The sequence below is a fragment of the Hyperolius riggenbachi genome, chromosome 7 (genome assembly GCF_040937935.1).
Source record: "Hyperolius riggenbachi isolate aHypRig1 chromosome 7, aHypRig1.pri, whole genome shotgun sequence".
Classification (NCBI taxonomy): Eukaryota; Metazoa; Chordata; class Amphibia; order Anura; family Hyperoliidae; genus Hyperolius; species Hyperolius riggenbachi.
This window is the reverse complement of record NC_090652.1, coordinates 134980111-134998704: the sequence shown is the minus strand read 5'-3', so window position 1 is coordinate 134998704 and position 18594 is coordinate 134980111.

Here is an 18594-nt window from a genome sequence, read left to right as displayed (position 1 = left end):
CAGAGGCAAGTGGTGTCATCTATTGCAAAGAGCATTGGGTCAAGGGTCCACCTGACCACGGATGCCTGGTCTGCCAAGCATGGGCAGGGCCGCTACATTACGTACACAGCCCATTGGGTCAACCTGGTGACCGATGGCAGCAAGCAGAGAGTACGTGGCTGCGCAGCGGACCGACTTGTCACACCTCCACGGCTTGCAGGCAGGACTCCTGCCACCTCCTCTCCTTCTCCTCCAGCTACATCCTCTTCGCTGTCAACCTCCTCGTCCTCCTTGGCTGAGTGTCAGTTGAACTCTAGCGGTGCTGCCATCTCCTCTTCCTCTCCAGCTACACAGCCCCATCTCCCCAGAGCCTACGCTGCATGCCAGGTACGACAGTGTCACGCAATTTTAGACATGTCTTGCCTCAAAGCGGAGAGTCACACTGGAGCAGCTCTCCTGGATGCTCTTAACAAACAGGTGGAGCAATGGCTGACCCCGCACCAGCTGGAGATCGGCAACGTGGTGTGTGACAACGGCAGCAATCTCCTTTCCACTTTGAATTTGGGAAAGCTGACACATGTACCCTGCATGGCACATGTGCTGAATCCGGTCGTGCAAAGATTTGTCTCAAAGTACCCAGGCTTAGAGGACGTCCTAAAGCAGACCAGGAAGTTGTGTGGGCATTTCAGGCGGTCTTATACGGCCATGGCACGGCTTGCGGACATTCAGCGGAAAAAAAACTTGCCGGTGAGACGCTTGATATGCGATAGCCCGACTCGCTGGAATTCCACCCTGCTCATGTTCTCTTGCCTGCTAGACCAGGAGAAAGCCGTCACCCAGTACCTGTACAGCTACAGTAGAAGGACACAATCTGGGAAGATGGGGATGTTGTGGCCCAACAGCTGGACACTGATGCAAAATGCATGCAGGACCATGCGGCCGTTTGAGGAGGTGACCAACCTGGTGAGTCGCGCTGAAGGCACCATCAGCGACTTGATCCCCTACGCTTACTTCCTGGAGCATGCCGTGCGTAGAGTGGTGGATGAAGCTGTGGAGGAGTGGGAACAGGAACAGCTACGGCAGGAGGAGTCGTGGGACCAATTTTCAGCCGCACCACAGGTTTCCTCAACACCTGCGGCACCACAGAGGGGGGAGGAGGAGGAAGAAGAGCAGTCGTGTGGGGAAGGAGAGGAGTCAGACTCGGATGATTATGAGGTGTTTCTGTGGAGGAGGAAGAGGCGGCAGAAGAACAACCGCAGCAGCCGTCACAGGGGGCTTCTGCTGCTCCACGTTCCCGTGGTATTGTCCGTGGCTGGGGGGAGGAAGAGGAGTTGCGCGACGTCACTGTGGAAGAGCAAAAGGAGTTGAAGAGTATGTCTGGATCCGACTTTGTGCAGATGGATTCTTTCATGTTGTCCAGCCTGTTGAGGGACCGCCGTATCAAAAAACTCAAGGGGAATGACCCGTACTGGGTGGCCACGCTACTAGACCCTTGGTACAGGCACAAAGTGGCAGACCTGTTACCAACTCCACACAAGGCGGAAAGGATGCAGCACTTGCAGAACAAGCTGTCAATGATGCTTTACAATGCATTTAAGGGTGATGTGACAGTACAACGCAATAAAGGTACCACTGGCAGTATTCCTCCTCCTCCTCAGCAGTCCACGCAGGCAAGGACAGGTTGCTCCAGCGATCTCGGGGTGATGTCGGACATGCGGACATTCTTTAGTCCAACGTCGCAGTAGCCCTTCGGGATCCACCCTCCACCAACGCCTGGACCGGCAGGTAGCCGACTACCTGGCCTTAAGTGTGGATGTACACACTGCGACTGCGAGCAGCGAGGATGAACCCTTGCTCTACTGGTTGCGCATGCTTGACCTGTGGCCAGAGCTGTCCCAATTTGCCATACAACTTATCTCTTGCCCTGCCGCAAGCGTCCTGTCAGAAAGGACCTTCAGTGCAGCTGGAGGCATTGTCACTGAGAAGAGAAGTCACCTAAGTCATGACAATGTTCAGTACTTGACCTTTATCAAAATGAACGAGGCATGGATCCCTGAGGGCTATTGCACGACCGAAGACTAAGTCAGTCCCCACAGACAGCAGCTCTGCCTGCAGGCCGTTTGACTGCCTTCTCCGCCGCCACCACCACCAGGGTCCAGGACTCTAGGCGGATTCCAGAATTTTTAAGGCCGCTGCTAGCAGCGGCCGCTATACTAAGTTTTCTTGGGCATGTACATGCCTGCCTAATTTTTATGGCTGAACTGCAGGCGGCTGCAACAAAAAACAAAAGGCATGTACATGTGCCCATCCCCCTTCGTGATCATTACCTTGCCGCGGTGAAGGGGCTTGCGTATCACAATGAAGCAATGACCGCCGGCTATATGAGTGTCTCGGGTGGGGGTGGCACACCAAAGATAATAAGGTCGTTGTTTCATTGTGGTCAGACCAAATTTGATCAGCTGGACAGTCACTGTTCTGTCATTCAGCTACATCAGCCGGGCGAGCATATGGGCTGAAAAGCCACCATCACCTGCACTCTCGTCATGGTGCGCACCCAGGCCCGGCCCTAGACTTTCTGCCGCCTGAGGCAATTTTTAAAGAAATCGCCGCCCCCCCCCCCCCCCCCAGCCGTTGTTGTGGGGGGCCGCCCGAGCTGGAGGGGATAGCGGGCAGGAAGGGGGTATTGGGCCTAGCGGCGGGGAGGGGGGTCGGACCCCCCCCTCCCTCGCCTGGGTCCCCCGTCCTCCGCTCCCCTCCAGCTTTAAAAAGGTCCGTGCTGTGGCTGCAGCTATTCGTAAGAGGCAACGGGCGGGGATTACTCACCTCTTCCTCGTTCCAGGCCAGCGTGCGCTCCACTGACGTCACTTCCTGCGGCGTAGCAGGAAGTGACGTCAGTGGAGCGCACGCTGGCCTGGAACGTTATATACGCGTTCCCCTGTTTGCTATTGATGCCGGCGACGATCGCACTAGAGGGACACATGCGCCCTCTAGTGGTGTTTCATGTAGCTACCACTCTGGTAGCTTTACATGAAACAAAAAAAAATTTTTTAAAAAAAAGGATTTTTGCCTTTTTGGCAAAAACAATTAACCGCCAGGAGGGTTAAAAAGCGGTGCTAAACATAATTTTCTCCTCTTAAAACAGGTTGTTGCAATAATTCAACTTTAATGTGATCCTGAAGGAAAAAAGTGGCCCTGGGGGGTACTTACCTTGGGAGGGTGAAGCCTCTGGATACCCCGTCCTCCTCAACAGAGGAGATCCAGCGCCGACTCCCCCGAAAGTTTGCTTGTCGCCGTTGCGCACGGGAGCACCAGCAACTTTCCACTTACGCCATCTGCACCTGCACAGTAGAGCGGATACGACTATTTCCATCAAAACCTGTGCGGAAAGCCGTTAGTGCGTCTGCATGCAGTAGCAAATGTATATATTATTGTTTCTGTTTTTCGGGGATGCTAGCGCTGGATCAGGCTGGCTGGAGAAGATAGGGGAAGCCTCATCAGGATCCAGAGGACTCCCTCTCCCCGTGGTGTATAACAATCTTACACCTTATAGATTTTACAGAGTCACACCAATACAACATGCATGCAGTTGTGTCAGACTCTATGGTCCTCATCAGTGCATGGCATGGATTGAAATAGCTCTATGGGATAGAACTTGGACCAGTATTACAGAGTACCCAAATAGCTTATGGTGACCCAGAACCACAAGGAGTGCATAAGGGGCTAAAAGAGACCCTTACTAAAAGTAATGCAAATTATAATTTTGTCTTCTTAAAACAAAGTATTTGCAATAATTCAGCTTTAATTGAGCAAGTATGGTTTCCAGTGATGCATCACTCCCAAATATGCAAATCTTCTCTTTGGCCTTAATTCACTAAGGGCTGTTTGGTTAAAAAAAATGGAGCTACATCCTGCCTGTGTGTGCTCCTCCCCTCCCTATCTACTGCATGTGAGATTACCTACATAGGTGGTAACTTAAACAGGAACTTCAGCCTTAAAGCCATTGGGAATCACATTCTTTTTAAATGACATGTATGGCTTTTATATTAAAAATGCTTTGAACTGTCCTTAATTTCACTGCTCCCCCGCCCCTGGTTTGGTAAATACAGCCCGAAATCTTTGCCTTATAATTCCAAGATAGCTACTGACCTTTGCTTTATAAAAACAAGGAACACCAAGAGCCCCAATAGTGTAATATGTACTGGTAAATGGTTACTAGATAAGAGTAAATATTAATACTCACAAACCAGAGTTACCATTAGGTAACCACTGTAAAGGCAGGTGGGGAGATTTTCCTGACCCCACTCAGGAATAAGAAGTCGCTCCCTGTAGATGAGAAACAGGAGGTTCAACCCTCCACCCAGGGTGGACTCAATATTATGCAGGAGAACAGAGGCGCCAAAAGGATAAAAGGAAGCTAAATGAGCTTAAAAACCAAATTCTTGGTAAATAGAGGAGGTAGTGATGGACTTACCTCATCCAAGGAGACACACAACTGTAGTAAAGACAGTCAATATATTTTATTTACGAACACCAAATATGCAACACGTTTCACAGGTTTGATCCCGCTTCATCAGGCAATAACAACGGAGCAACAGCATATGTGGTCAGTAGAAGAGCCAGGCACCTCTGTGACCTTTGCTTTATCTTCCGGGTTGGCAGCCTCTTCCTCCCAAATATCTCACAGTCTCAAGCGCCGATAAAATAGCGTGAGACAATGAGACTTTCATGTGCGTGGCCGTGAGCACGTGTGCGCCCGCCCACGTATATCGAATAGCGCAAGCACACAGTACGTTGTGACTGTCACTCTTATCTCCCCGCAGCACTGCCTGTCACTGTGCGCAAGCTGGGAGCCACGCATAAAGACCTGCCTCCAGTGCTGCACGCTCTTGTAGTGAGAGCAGGGGAGCCGCGCATCAGCGGGAGTGCGACTGAGAGGGCGGAGCAAGGGGCGGAGATCACTGAGGAGTGACAGAGCAGGGAAAAGAAGCTCTGCCTCCTCTCTCTAGCTACAATATTCGACCGAACTGGTCAAAAAATATAAACGGAGATTTGGGGGGCCAGCCTGCAGAAAGACCAACGAAATGGGGACAGAATGTTATAGGACAGTGGTCCTCAAACTAAGGCCTGTGGGCTGAATGCAGCCCCCTGAGGCCTTTTTACCGGCACCAACACACAAAATGTATTACTTATAGATGCAGTCATCTACATCTTTAAATATTGGTGGTTTGCAAATAGAATAGCAGTGCTGGCACCACCCATCCACATGGAAGCCAGAAAGCAGTAATTCGCTGATTTCCAATCAAATTCCACATCAGGTGACACTGCTGTCTACTGCAGGTTGTCACCTGGGTATGCTTCACTGTCTGGCCCGCAAACATTTCTACATCATTTTATGTATGCTCCGGCCCTCCAGCAGTCTAAAGTATGTTGACCCAGCCCTCGATCCAAAACGTTTGGGGACCCCTGTTATAGGAGAATGAGGTAAGTTTTCCACTATAGCAAAATACTGTACAAAAAATAAAACAGTTCCCATTGACTTTAACAAACATACTGTCTGTTCTGTTTCGAATTCCCGCTTTATGTGTGAGGCATACTCCAGAAGACCCAGTCTGTATAGCAGTATAACTCCACACTGAATTAGAAACCTCCACAGGCAGTTTACTCGATGAAATAATGACTCCAAGTATAATCTGTAGTATCTTTACTTGCGTTGAAAGCATACAAAGATGTTTTTTAGAGCATATTCATAGGTAAAAATATGATGCGACTACAAGCACAGCAGGATCTCCTCACTAACTGAACTCAACTGTTGCAGAAACATCTAGACAAGGCTGTTGAGCAGGGAGTTACAGTTGGGAAATGCTAAATAACTAAATCTTGCAGGGGGACTGGAATATACTAATACAAAGAATATAAATAATGTTAAATAACATTAAAGGAGGCTGTTGTGACAGCACACTCCCCGCTTGGTATCGGTAGATACCACTATATATAATACAATTTAACATTGAAAACTATAAGTATAATTAAGATTTGTAGAGAAGAGAGAAAACATAAAACATAAACATTAATTCTTGAATGCAGATCTTTGAAGAATCTTCCATCACTGGAGAAAGGATGTAACTCAGTAGACTCGAAGGCATATCAGGCTGTTCCCTTGGATCGAGTAGATAAGACATCTTCATTTGAAGGCAGGAGTAAGACTGTCTCCGTGATGGGTCTAAACAAAGTCTTAACACTACCATTTCTTGCTGTCTTCACTTTCACCTTGCGAACCTTTCCATCATCGCTAGTGATTGCCTTTATAAAGTGATCATTCATATCGGGTTTGTTCTTCAGAATTTTTTTAAGTGAAGTTAGCCTAGAAATAACTTGTTTCTTGTTATTTGGAAGCCTAATTCTTGGTGAACGAAACGGTAAAGGAGCTGACCAACTGTTAGTTTCATCCTTGAAGAATTCATTATTCAAGATGTTTATGAGCTCTTCATCCTCAATGGAAGGAACTGTCTTATTGTCATCACGAGTTATTTGGAATATAGTGTCACCAAAGTCTTGATGAGAACTGTTCTTACAACTGATTTGCTTTTGTAGATCGCATGAAGTCTTTAAACTGAAACTCTCCTGAACTTGAAAGTTAAAAGGATGTTTAAGTGAATGAAAGGTGCATTCAGATTCTCTGATGTTGGTCTTGCATGAGAACACATCATAAGACTCTTGAAATGTATTTAAGCAAACATCTCCTATAATGACCCATCCAAAATCTAATTTCTGTGCATAAGGGGCATCATTTGGTCCATTGCATTGTTGTCGCACCTTATGGACTCTTGGGATATCTCTGCCTAAAAGAAGGAGAATCTTTGCATCATCATCAAGCGGTGGAATGTAACTGGCTATGTGTTTCATATGAGGATGATAAAGAGCCGCTTCTGGTGTAGGGATCTCTTCTCGATTGTTTGGCAACTGATCACATTCGATAAGTGTTGGAAGTGGAAATTCTGTGTTTCCATACTCAGATGCTACCACAAAACCATGTGCTCTTCTTCCAGCTACCTTAACCAGGCCTGAGCAAGTTCGTAAAGTGTAGGGCCAGGTTTCTCCTTGAATATTGAACACGTTGAAGAATTCTGGACTTGCTAATGAACGATTGCTCTGGTCGTCAAGGATAGCATACATCTTCACTGCGCTCTGTGGTCGTCCTTCTGGATATACCTTGACCAGACATATTTTACTGCATGACTTTCTGTGGAATCCTTCTTCACATACCTCAGTACATTTTGTGGATACAGATGCTGTCATTTCCTCAGTACTCTCCCCGCCATAACTTGGTGTGGTCTTTGAGGCTTGAGCAGTTTGAAGCACTTCTTTGGGAGAACTAGGATGATAAGCCGTTACGTGTTTATCACTGTTGCAGTCAAAACATTTGACAGGAACTTTACAGTCTTTAGCAAAGTGGTCTGTAGATGCACAACATCTATAACAAATATCGTGTTCTCTGAGGAAAGATTTGCGCTCTTCAAAGGGCATTTGTTTAAACACACGACAATTTCTAAGAGGGTGTGGCTTGTTATGAATAGAACATTGATACCTAGGATCATTTTCCTTGACTTGCTGTGATTTAAAATCAGAGTCTTGAGAACTTGAGAAGATTCCAGTATTCTTGACATAGATAGAGTTCCGTGAGTCCTTAACCACTTGAGGACTCAGCCTTTACCCCCCCTTAAGGACCAGCGCTGTTTTTTCCATTCAGACCACTGCAGCTTTAACGGTTTATTGCTCGCTCATACAACCTACCACCTAAATGCATTTTGGCTCCTTTTCTTCTCACTAATACAGCTTTCTTTTGATGCTATTTGATTGCTGCTGCGAGTTTTACTTTTTATTATATTCATCAAAAAAGACATGAATTTTGGCAAAAAAATGATTTTTTTAACTTTCTGTGCTGACATTTTTCAAATAAAGTAAAATTTCTGTATACATGCAGCGCGAAAAATGTGGACAAACATGTTTTTGATGAAAAAAAACCCATTCAGTGTATATTTATTGGTTTGGGTAAAAGTTATAGCGTTTACAAACTATGGTGCAAAAAGTGAATTTTCCCATTTTTAAGCATCTCTGACTTTCCTGACTACCTGTCATGTTTCATGAGGTGCTAAAATTCCAGGATAGTATAAATACCCCACAAATAACCCCATTTTGGAAAGAAGACATCCCAAAGTATTCACTGAGAGGCATAGTGAGTTCATAGAAGATTTTATTTTTTGTCACAAGTTAGCGGAAAATGACAGTTTGTCACAAAAAAAAAAAAAAAAAAAGGTTTCCATTTCTGCTAACTTGTAACAAAAAAAAAATGAAATCTGCCATGGACTCAACATGCCCCTCAATGAATACCTTGAAGTGTCTATTTTTCAAAATGGGGTCATTTATGGGGTGTGTTTACTGTCCTGGCATTTTGGGGGGTGCGGAATTGTAAGCACCCCTGTAAAGCCTAAAAGTAGTCATTGCACTGTGGGCCTCTTAGCGCAGTTTGGCTGCAAAAAAGTGTCACACATATGGTATCGCTATACTCGGGAGAAGTAGTACAATGTGTTTTGGGGTGTATTTTTACACATACCCATGCTGGGTGGGAGAAATATCTCTGCAAATGACAATTTTTTGATTTTTTTACACACAATTGTCCATTTACAGAGTTATTTCTCCCACTCAGCATGGGTATGTATAAAAATACACCCCAAAACACATTGTACTACTTCTCCTGAGTACGGCGATACCACATGTGTGGCACTTTTTTGCACCCTAACTGCGCTAAGGGGCCCAAAGTCCAATGAGTACCTTTAGGATTTCACAGGTCATTTTGAGACATTTGGTTTCAAGACTACTCCTCACGGTTTAGGGCCCCTAAAATGCCAGGGCAGTATAGGAACCCCACAAATGACCCCATTTTACAAAGAAGACACCCCAAGGTACTCAATTAGGAGTATGGTGAGTTCATAGAAGATTTTACTTTTTGTCACAAGTTAGCGGAAAATGATTGTTATTGGGTTTTTTTTACCAAGTGTCATTTTCCGCTAACTTGTGACAAAAAATAAAATCTTCTATGAACTCACCATACTCCTAACGGAATACCTTGGGATGTCCTCTTTGTAAAATGGGGTCATTTGTGGGGTTCCTATACTGCTCTGGCATTTTAGGGGCCCTAAACCGTGAGGAGTAGTCTTGAAACCAAATGTTTCAAAATGACCTGTGAAATGCTAAAGGTACTCATTGGACTCTGGGCCCCTTAGCGCAGTTAGGGTGCAAAAAAGTGCCACACATGTGGTATCGCCGTACTCGGGAGAAGTAGTACAATGTGTTTTGGGGTGTATTTTTACACATACCCATATTGGGTGGGAGAAATACCTCTGTAAATGACAATTTTTTGATTTCTTTACACACAATTGTCAATTTACAGAGATATTTCTCCCACCCAATATGGGTATGTGTAAAAATACACCCCAAAACACATAATACTACTTCTCCTGAGTACGGCGGTACCACATGTGTGGCACTTTTTTGCATCCTAACTGCGCTAAGGGGCCCAGAGTCCAATGAGTACCGTTAGCATTTCACAGGTCATTTTGAGAAGTTTGGTTTCAAGACTACTCCTCACGGTTTAGGGCCCCTAAAATGCCAGGACAGTATAGGAACCCCACAAATGACCCCATTTTACAAAGAGGACATCCTAAGGTATTCCGTTAGGAGTATGGTGAGTTCATAGAAGATTTTTTTTTTTGTCACAAGTTAGTGGAAAATGACACTTGGTAAAAAAAACCCAATAAAAATCATTTTCCGCTAACTTGTGACAAAAAGCTAAATCTTCTATGAACTCACCATACTCCTAATTGAGTACCTTGGGGTGTCTTCTTTCTAAAATGGGGTCATTTGTGGGGTTCCTATACTGCTCTGGCATTTTAGGGGCCCTAACCCGTGAGGAGTAGTCTTGAAACCAAATGTTTCAAAATGACCTGTGAAATGCTAAAGGTACTCATTGGACTCTGGGCCCCTTAGCGCAGTTAGGGTGCAAAAAAGTGCCACACATGTGGTATCGCCGTACTCGGGAGAAGTAGTACAATGTGTTTTGGGGTGTATTTTTACACATACCCATATTGGGTGGGAGAAATATCTCTGTAAATGACAATTTTTTGATTTCTTTACACACAATTGTCCATTTACAGAGATATTTCTCCCACCCAATATGGGTATGTGTAAAAATACACCCCAAAACACATTGTACTACTTCTCCCGAGTACAGCGATACCACATATGTGGCACTTTTTTGCACCCTAACTGCGCTAAGGGGCCCAGAGTCCAATGAGTACCGTTACCATTTCACAGGTCATTTTGAGAAATTTGGTTTCAAGACTACTCCTCACGGTTTAGGGCCCCTAAAATGCCAGAGCAGTATAGGAACCCCACAAATGACCCCATTTTACAAAGAGGACATCCCAAGGTATTCCGTTAGGAGTATGGTGAGTTCATAGAAGATTTTATTTTTTGTCACAAGTTAGCGGAAAATGACACTTGGTAAAAAAAACCCATTAACAATCATTTTCCGCTAACTTGTGACAAAAAGTAAAATCTTCTATGAACTCACCATACTCCTAATTGAGTACCTTGGGGTGTCTTCTTTCTAAAATGGGGTCATTTGTGGGGTTCCTATACTGCTCTGGCATTTTAGGGGCCCTAAACCGTGAGGAGTAGTCTTGAAACCAAATTTCTCAAAATGACCTGTGAAATGCTAACGGTACTCATTGGACTCTGGGCCCCTTAGCGCAGTTAGGGTGCAAAAAAGGGCCACACATGTGGTATTGCCGTACTCGGGAGAAGTAGTACAATGTGTTTTGGGGTGTATTTTTACACATACCCATATTGGGTGGGAGAAATATCTCTGTAAATGGACAAATGTGTGTAAAAAAAAACAAAAAATTGTCATTTACAGAGTGATTTCTTCTACCCATCATGGGTATGTGTAAAAATACACCCTAAAACACATTGGTCTACTTCTCCCGGGTACGGCGATAGCACGTGTGGCACTTTTTTGCAGCCTAACTGCGCTAAGGGGCCCAACGTGCAATGACTACCTTTGGGCTTTACAGGGGTGCTCACAATTTAGCCCCCCCCCCCCCACATGACAGGACAGTTAACAAACCCCACAAATGACCCCATTTTAAAAATAAGACACCACAAAGTATTCCATGAGGGGCATGGTGAGTTTATAAAAAAAATTCTTTTTTGTCACAAGTTAGCAGAAAAGGATACTTTGTGAAAAAAAACAAAAAACAACAATTTATGCTAACTTGTGACAAAAAACAAAATCTTCTATGAACTCACCATGCACCTCACGGAATACTTTGGGGTGTCCTCTTTCCAAAATGGGGTCATTTGTGGGGTCTGTCCTGGCATTTTAGGGCCTCTGCAATCATTACATGTATGGCCAGTATTTCTGCTATACTCCTTATATTGGGCATACAGGTAGTGCATTCTGGGCTGAAAGGAAAAATGAACGGCAAACATCCCTTCATTCGCATCGATCAATGTGGATGAACAAATATCTGCCAAAAAATGTGAAACAAAAAGAAAAGAAAGAGAGACATAGGAGCTGCCACCCCAAAAATCCAAACCCACCAGCTCGTATGCCCAGGCAATCCTGATTTATTCATCCACATTGATCGATGTGAATGGAGAAATCATTGCTTGAGTTCTTTTTTGATACAAAGTGCTTGCCAAAGCATATGAACCCCAACACCACACCTTGGCCCATATGCCTCGGCAAACGTATCTTTTTTACTGTGGAGGAGAAATCTCGTCCTACAGCGCTGCATGCACTGATTTTGTGTAACCTGACAGAAGCGTAATGCTTCTGTCAGGATGCACCATCAGTGCTGCAGCTGATTGGTCGGTCGGTCGGTCGGTCTGGATAGAAAAAAGAGAGAAGAAAAACGAAAAAAACAAAACAAAAAGGAGGGGAAGGCGTCCGCCTGGACATAGGAGCTGCCACCCCAAAAATCCAAACCCACCAGCTCGTATGCCCAGGCAATCCTGATTTATTCATCCACATTGATCGATGTGAATGGAGAAATCATTGCTTGAGTTCTTTTTTGATACAAAGTGCTTGCCAAAGCATATGAATCCCCAACACCACACCTTGGCCCATATGCCTCGGCAAACGTATCTTTTTTACTGTGGAGGAGAAATCTCGTCCTACAGCGCTGCATGCACCGATTTTGTGTAACCTGACAGAAGCGCAATGCTTCTGTCAGGATGCACCATCAGTGCTGCAGCTGATTGGTCGGTCGGTCGGTCGGTCTGGATAGAAAAAAGAGAGAAGAAAAACGAAAAAAACAAAACAAAAAGGAGGGGAAGGCGTCCGCCTGGACATAGGAGCTGCCACCCCAAAAATCCAAACCCACCAGCTCGTATGCCCAGGCAATCCTGATTTATTCATCCACATTGATCGATGTGAATGGAGAAATCATTGCTTGAGTTCTTTTTTGATACAAAGTGCTTGCCAAAGCATATGAATCCCCAACACCACACCTTGGCCCATATGCCTCGGCAAACGTATCTTTTTTACTGTGGAGGAGAAATCTCGTCCTACAGCGCTGCATGCACCGATTTTGTGTAACCTGACAGAAGCGCAATGCTTCTGTCAGGATGCATCATCAGTGCTGCAGCTGATTGGTCGGTTGGAAAAAAAGAGAGAAGAAGAAAAAAAAAAAAAAAAAAAAAGCAAGCAAGCAGCAAAGCACTTCAATAACATTAACTTTTTAAACTTTATTAAATATGTTCAAACCAAACAATAACATTGGTAACCAAATATTAACTTTTTTGCTTACCTGTTTTTGTTTTTTTTTTGTTTTTTTTTACCTGCGAGCTGAGGATAAACTTCTCCTCCCCCATGGGTCAATGTGCAAAGTGCAAATCGCACAGATATGTGGCGAAGTACATTATGCATTCTGTCCCAAGTGAAAGGAGAGGTTTCTGGCAGGCCAGTGTATTTGGATCTCTCAAAACCTGATGTTTGGGTTCACACTGCATACTGGCCTATCCGGTCGGTCGAGCCCGCCGCACCGTCTCGCCCAAAATAGATCTTCAGGGAATACCACAAGAGTAGCATTCGGCCTAGTAATTAACTGCGTCGCCGTAGACTAACATGACTTCCGGGCCGACCCAAATTGCCGCAGAAGCCACGCAGTAACGTAGGCATGCACTAGCGTTAAGTCAAGCACTTCCGGCGTAGGGGGGGACCGCAAAGTGTGACTTTTGCTAGGCAATTTGCCCTAACGCATCGCGCCAGTGTGAAATAGCACTGAGAGACCCTTGTGTGCCTACTGCTGTGTCTGTAGTTCCCTAGGTTCTAAAAGTGTGCCTTCTCATGGTACCTCTCATAACACTCCCCTAGGCATAGGCCAGGCTGGTCAGGACAGCGGGGACAGTAAACGGGGGTGTCATGCCTTATTCCAGCCTTGCTGCAGACACGACATCTTTTTCTGGGGTTGCGTTGAGTTGGGGTACTGGGAATCGGGTAGGCGTAATGCCTTCCATGCAGCCGGCTAGTTGCATTTGGGGGTTGGGCTCTGTCACCTTCTGGATAGAGGAGTGCCGAAACAATGTCTTCCTGGAATTGAAGGAAAGATCCAGTTCTCCCAGCCTTACTGTAGAGAACAAAGCTGTTGTACATCGCCAATTGAATTAAATACACAGACACTTTCTTATACCAGCGTCTGGTTTTCCGGGAAATTAAATAGGGCCCTAACATCTGGTCATTGAAGTCCACCCCTCCCATGTTGGCATTATAGCTGTGGACGGCGAGGGGCTTTTCAATGACCTCTGTTGCCCGTGTAATTTGTACTGTCGTGTCTGTGTGAATGGTAGACAGAAGGTAAACGTCCCTCTTGTCCTTCCATTTCACCGAGAGCAAGTCATCGGTACACAAGGCGGCCCTCTCCCCCCGTTGAAGTCTGGTGTTAACGAGCTGTTGGGGGAAGCCCCGGCGACTAGGCCGCACGGTGCCACAGCATCGGATTCCTTCTAACTTTAAGTGCTGAAAGAGGGCCACACTTGTGTAAAAGTTGTCCACATAAAGATGGTACCCCTTCTGGAACAAGGGTGACACCAAGTCCCACACAATCTTTCCACTGCTCCCCAGGTAGTCAGGACATCCGACCGGCTCCAATTTTGAGTCTTTTCCCTCATAGACCCTAAAACGAGATGTATAGCCTGTGGCCCTATCACAGAGCTTATACAGTTTCACCCCATACCGGGCGCGCTTGCTTGGGATGTACTGTTTGATGCCAAGGCGCCCGGTAAAATGTACGAGGGACTCATCTACACAGATGTTCTGTTCAGGGGTATAAGCATCTGCAAATGTGGATGACAGGTGGTCTATGAGGGGCCGAATTTTGTGGAGCCGGTCATAAGCTGGGTGGTCTCTTTCATGACAGGTGTCGTTGTCATTGAAATGCAGGAAGCGCAGGATGATCTCAAATCGCGTCCTGGACATGGCAGCAGAGAACACGGGCATGTTATGTATTTGGCGTGTAGACCAATAAGAGCGCAATACATTTTTTTTAGTAATACCCATGTTGAGGAGAAGGCCCAAAAAATTTTAAGTTCGGAAACTTGGAGTGGTTTCCACCGAAAAGGCTGGGCGTGGCAGCTTTTTGGATGGGCGGTTATAAATTGTGTGGCATATAGGTTGGTCTCAGCCACAATTAAGTCAAGGAGATCCTGGGTGAGGAACAGTTCAAAAAAGTCTAGGGCCGATCCTAGTTCAACTGTCTCCACCTGGACTCCAGACTGGGCGGTGAAAGGGGGCAGTATGGGTGCGGCGGGATCAGGGGAATGCCAATCAGGGTTTGCCAGCACCTCTGGAAAACCAATGGGAGTACGGGCCCGTCTACTTGGTGGCTGCGGATCGGATCTTAATTCACGTACCACCGAACCAGTTTCTACTTCCAGGATGGTGTCCGCCACTTCATCAGGGTCTTCTGCGGAAGTACTGGTGTTGATAGGCCCAGGAGATGCTGCGCTGCTGGTGCATGCCTCACCAAGAAAAATCAGATCAGCGCCACTCTGCTGCCCTTGAGACTGATCTTCCGCCACCTGCAGTCCAGTGACATGGGGTGTGGTACGCCTGGCTCTAGCCGGGACCTCAACCTCGTCATCGGAACTATCGGTCTGAGAGCCACTGCTGTCTACAGGATCGTACTCTGAACCCGAAGATTCGTCGAATAAGTCGACCCAATCATCCTCATCCGACTGGTCCATGTACCTGTAGATGTCTTCATTGGAAAACCTCTTTTTTGCCATGGTGGCCTGCTAAATTTAGGAGGTATTCCTCTGAGACTACCCAGGAAAAGAGCACCTACCTAGCGAAAGGGAGTACTTGAGAGGTAGAAAGCTGTGGTCACTGAGTTTAGATAAAAAAAATCAAAACTGATGTTTACAGTGCCACAGCTTGTGTACAGTGTTTTTTGCAGTGATCAGAAAAAAGAAAATTCTGTCACTGCGGTGGGGCGGGCTGAACGCAGTGCAGGCGAACGATCAGGTCTGATCGGGCAAACACTGCGTTTTTTTGTGGATCCTAGAGACCCTAATATAGATCTGACTGTGATCACTAATAATCACTTACAGATACTATATAGTACCAATGCTGATTAGCGACAGTGATGACGCTAATTAGTGACTGTGGTGCAGTGGGCTGAGCACTAACTGACACTAACAACCCTTTTGCTTAGATAACTGGCCTAACTGTTTGTTACCACTAGTGATACTAAAAAAGTTTTTAGATCACTAGGACAGTGATAGTGATGGTGATGGTGAGGGGGGGGGGGGGTTGGGGATCAGAGAGCAATCACAAATAATCAAAAACAATCACGAGACAATTACAACACAATTACAGCAATCGGCGCAATCAAAGCCAATCACGGACCAATTGAATCCAATAACGTGACAATCAAAAACCAATTACGTGACAATTGAAGCCAATCACACGACAATCGATGCTAATCACAGGGCAAAACAGCCAATCAGTGGGCAATTGGCACAATCAAAACCAATTACGGGCAATTGAAGCCAATCACGCGACAATCGAAGCCCAATTACGTGACAATCGAAGCCAATCACACGACAATCGATGCCAATCACAGTGCAATTGAGACAATTGTAGCCAAACAAAGCACAATCAAGCCTTACAGACAGGAGATAAGATACACAATGGCAGGGGGGAGAATATACGCAATCAATGAACTAGGACGGTGTGGGGAGGATCGGAAGGGGTGGGGGGTGATCAGATACCCCTAAGGGGTAGTTGGGGGTCTAATCTGATGGATAGGAGTGACAGGTGGTGATAGATGGGTTATTGACGGGTGATAAGTGGGTGTTTACAGGGAAAAACAGATGTAAACAATGGACTGCTGATGTGATCAGGGGGGGGGTGTCTCGGAGGGATCTGAAAGGGTGGGTGGGTGATCAGAAGCCCCTAATGGGCAGTTGGGGGTCTGATCTGATGGGGGGCAGTGGCAGGTGGTGACAAGGGATGATTGACAGGTGACGGATAGGTGATTGACAGCTGATCAGCGGGCAATTACAGGGAAGATAGATGCAGTATACGGGGGGGGGGGGAGATCTGAAGGGGTGGGGGGTGATCAGATACCCCTAAGGGGCAGTTGGGGGTCTGATCTAATGGGGGGCAGTGACAGGTGGTGACAAGGGATGATTGACAGGTGACTGATAGGTGATTGGCAGCTGATCACTGGGGAGATAGACAGATGCAGGGGAGATAGATAGGTTCAGTATACAGGGGGGGGGGGGGTCGGGGGGAGACCTGGAGGTGTGGGGGTGATCAGATACCCCTAAGGGGTAGTTGGGGGTCTGCTCTGATGGATAGAAGTGACAGGTGGTGACAGGGATTTATTGATGGGTGATATGGGGGGTGGTTAGGTCTGATCTGCGGGCTGCAGGGGGGTACAGGGGGGTGTCTGATGGGTGCTGCGGGTGATCGGGGGGTCTGTGGGGCTCCTAAAGTATGTGTGTGTGTTGCTATACTGTGCCTGCTCTCCTCGCTGGTGGTCGATCGCTAAGTGTGACCACCAGCGGGAGGCAGGCAGTATAATACAGTTTGTTACGTAAACAAACTGTATTATACTCATTCTATAGGCCAATTTGAATTTTTACAGCCCGCCGGCGCTGCTGATTGGCCGGCGGGCTGAAGTCACATGGGGGCCGAAGAGTGTGACGTAGCGATCGCGCGGCTACAGCCGCGCGATCGCTCGTTAATCAGGCTGCAGCCGGCGACGCAGTACTGCGTCGCTGGTCCTGCAGCTGCCACTTTGCCGACGCACGGTATAAGCGTGCGGTCGGCAAGTGGTTAAACTTGCCTTGAGTATCGCAATTTAAAGGTGTTGAAGGAAGAACTGTAGTATCAAAAAATAAAAAGCTTGGGTCATTCTTTACAGTAGCTATGTCTCTAATGAATTTGGAGAAAAAAGAAAAAGGTGGAAAGGATACTTTATATTCCTGTTTATATTTAGATCCTTTCTTTGCCCATTCACTCTGAATATTCGGTGGCAACTTCTGTACAATTGGGTTTACACCATGAGCTGTATCCAAGTAGACAAGACCTGGAAGGTGTGGGTCTGCCTTGGCTCTTTCTTCTTCAAGAAGAAGGTCGCTTAATTCTTGAAACTGGTGGTTGTCCTTGTTAGACAGTTTTGGGAAGTTTCGAAGTCTCTTGAATAAGGCAAGCTCAATAGCTTCAGAACATCCATAAACTCTCTCTAATCTCTCCCAAACTATGTTAAGACCCGTTGCTGGATCATCGCAATGAACAGATTTCAGTCTTTTAACTTGTTCTGATGACTGCGGTCCCAACCATTTGATAAGTAGGTCAAGTTCTCCTATAGGTTCAATCTCCAGGTTCTGGATTATAGTCTTGAATGTAGCTCGCCAACCTCTGTAGTTTTCTGGTTGATCATCAAATTTCGTTAGTCCAGAGTTAAGAAGCTCTCGGCGAATCATATACTTGCCAACTTCTTCAATTTCAGACTTTTCTGATTTTATTTCTGTACGTGGAAATGCGTCACCACTGCAGACAGTATGTGGCTTGAGCTGTTCCAGTGGTGATGTAGAGAATGGAGATGCAGATGCGTTTACTCCAGGCGAGGGTTTGATCTGTGTGATGTTTGGAGCATGGGAGCTTGAAAAAGACTGTGTTATGAGATTCATGGGATTTGTTCCAATTGGTTGTGATATTTCTTTGTGATTATATCTTGCTGAGGTCTGACAAGGTGTATAGATTTGTTCTCTTGGACTTGTAGTGTTGGACAGCATAGCAGAATCCTTCAAAGGTACAGTGTTAAACTGAGATTCATGTTTTAACGATATGCATTCTGGCTGTTTACTTGCTGAACATGTAGGTGCAGAGACTTCAGCTGTAAGTAGGGGAGTATATCCATTGTTCTGGTTCAGAACAAATTGCAAAGTTCGTTTAGCAGGATCGTCAGCAGACTTTAGGCTAGGGTAATTAATTCCTTCTTCCTCTTCCACAGCTTGTTCGAAGACCTTTAACCTTGCTAG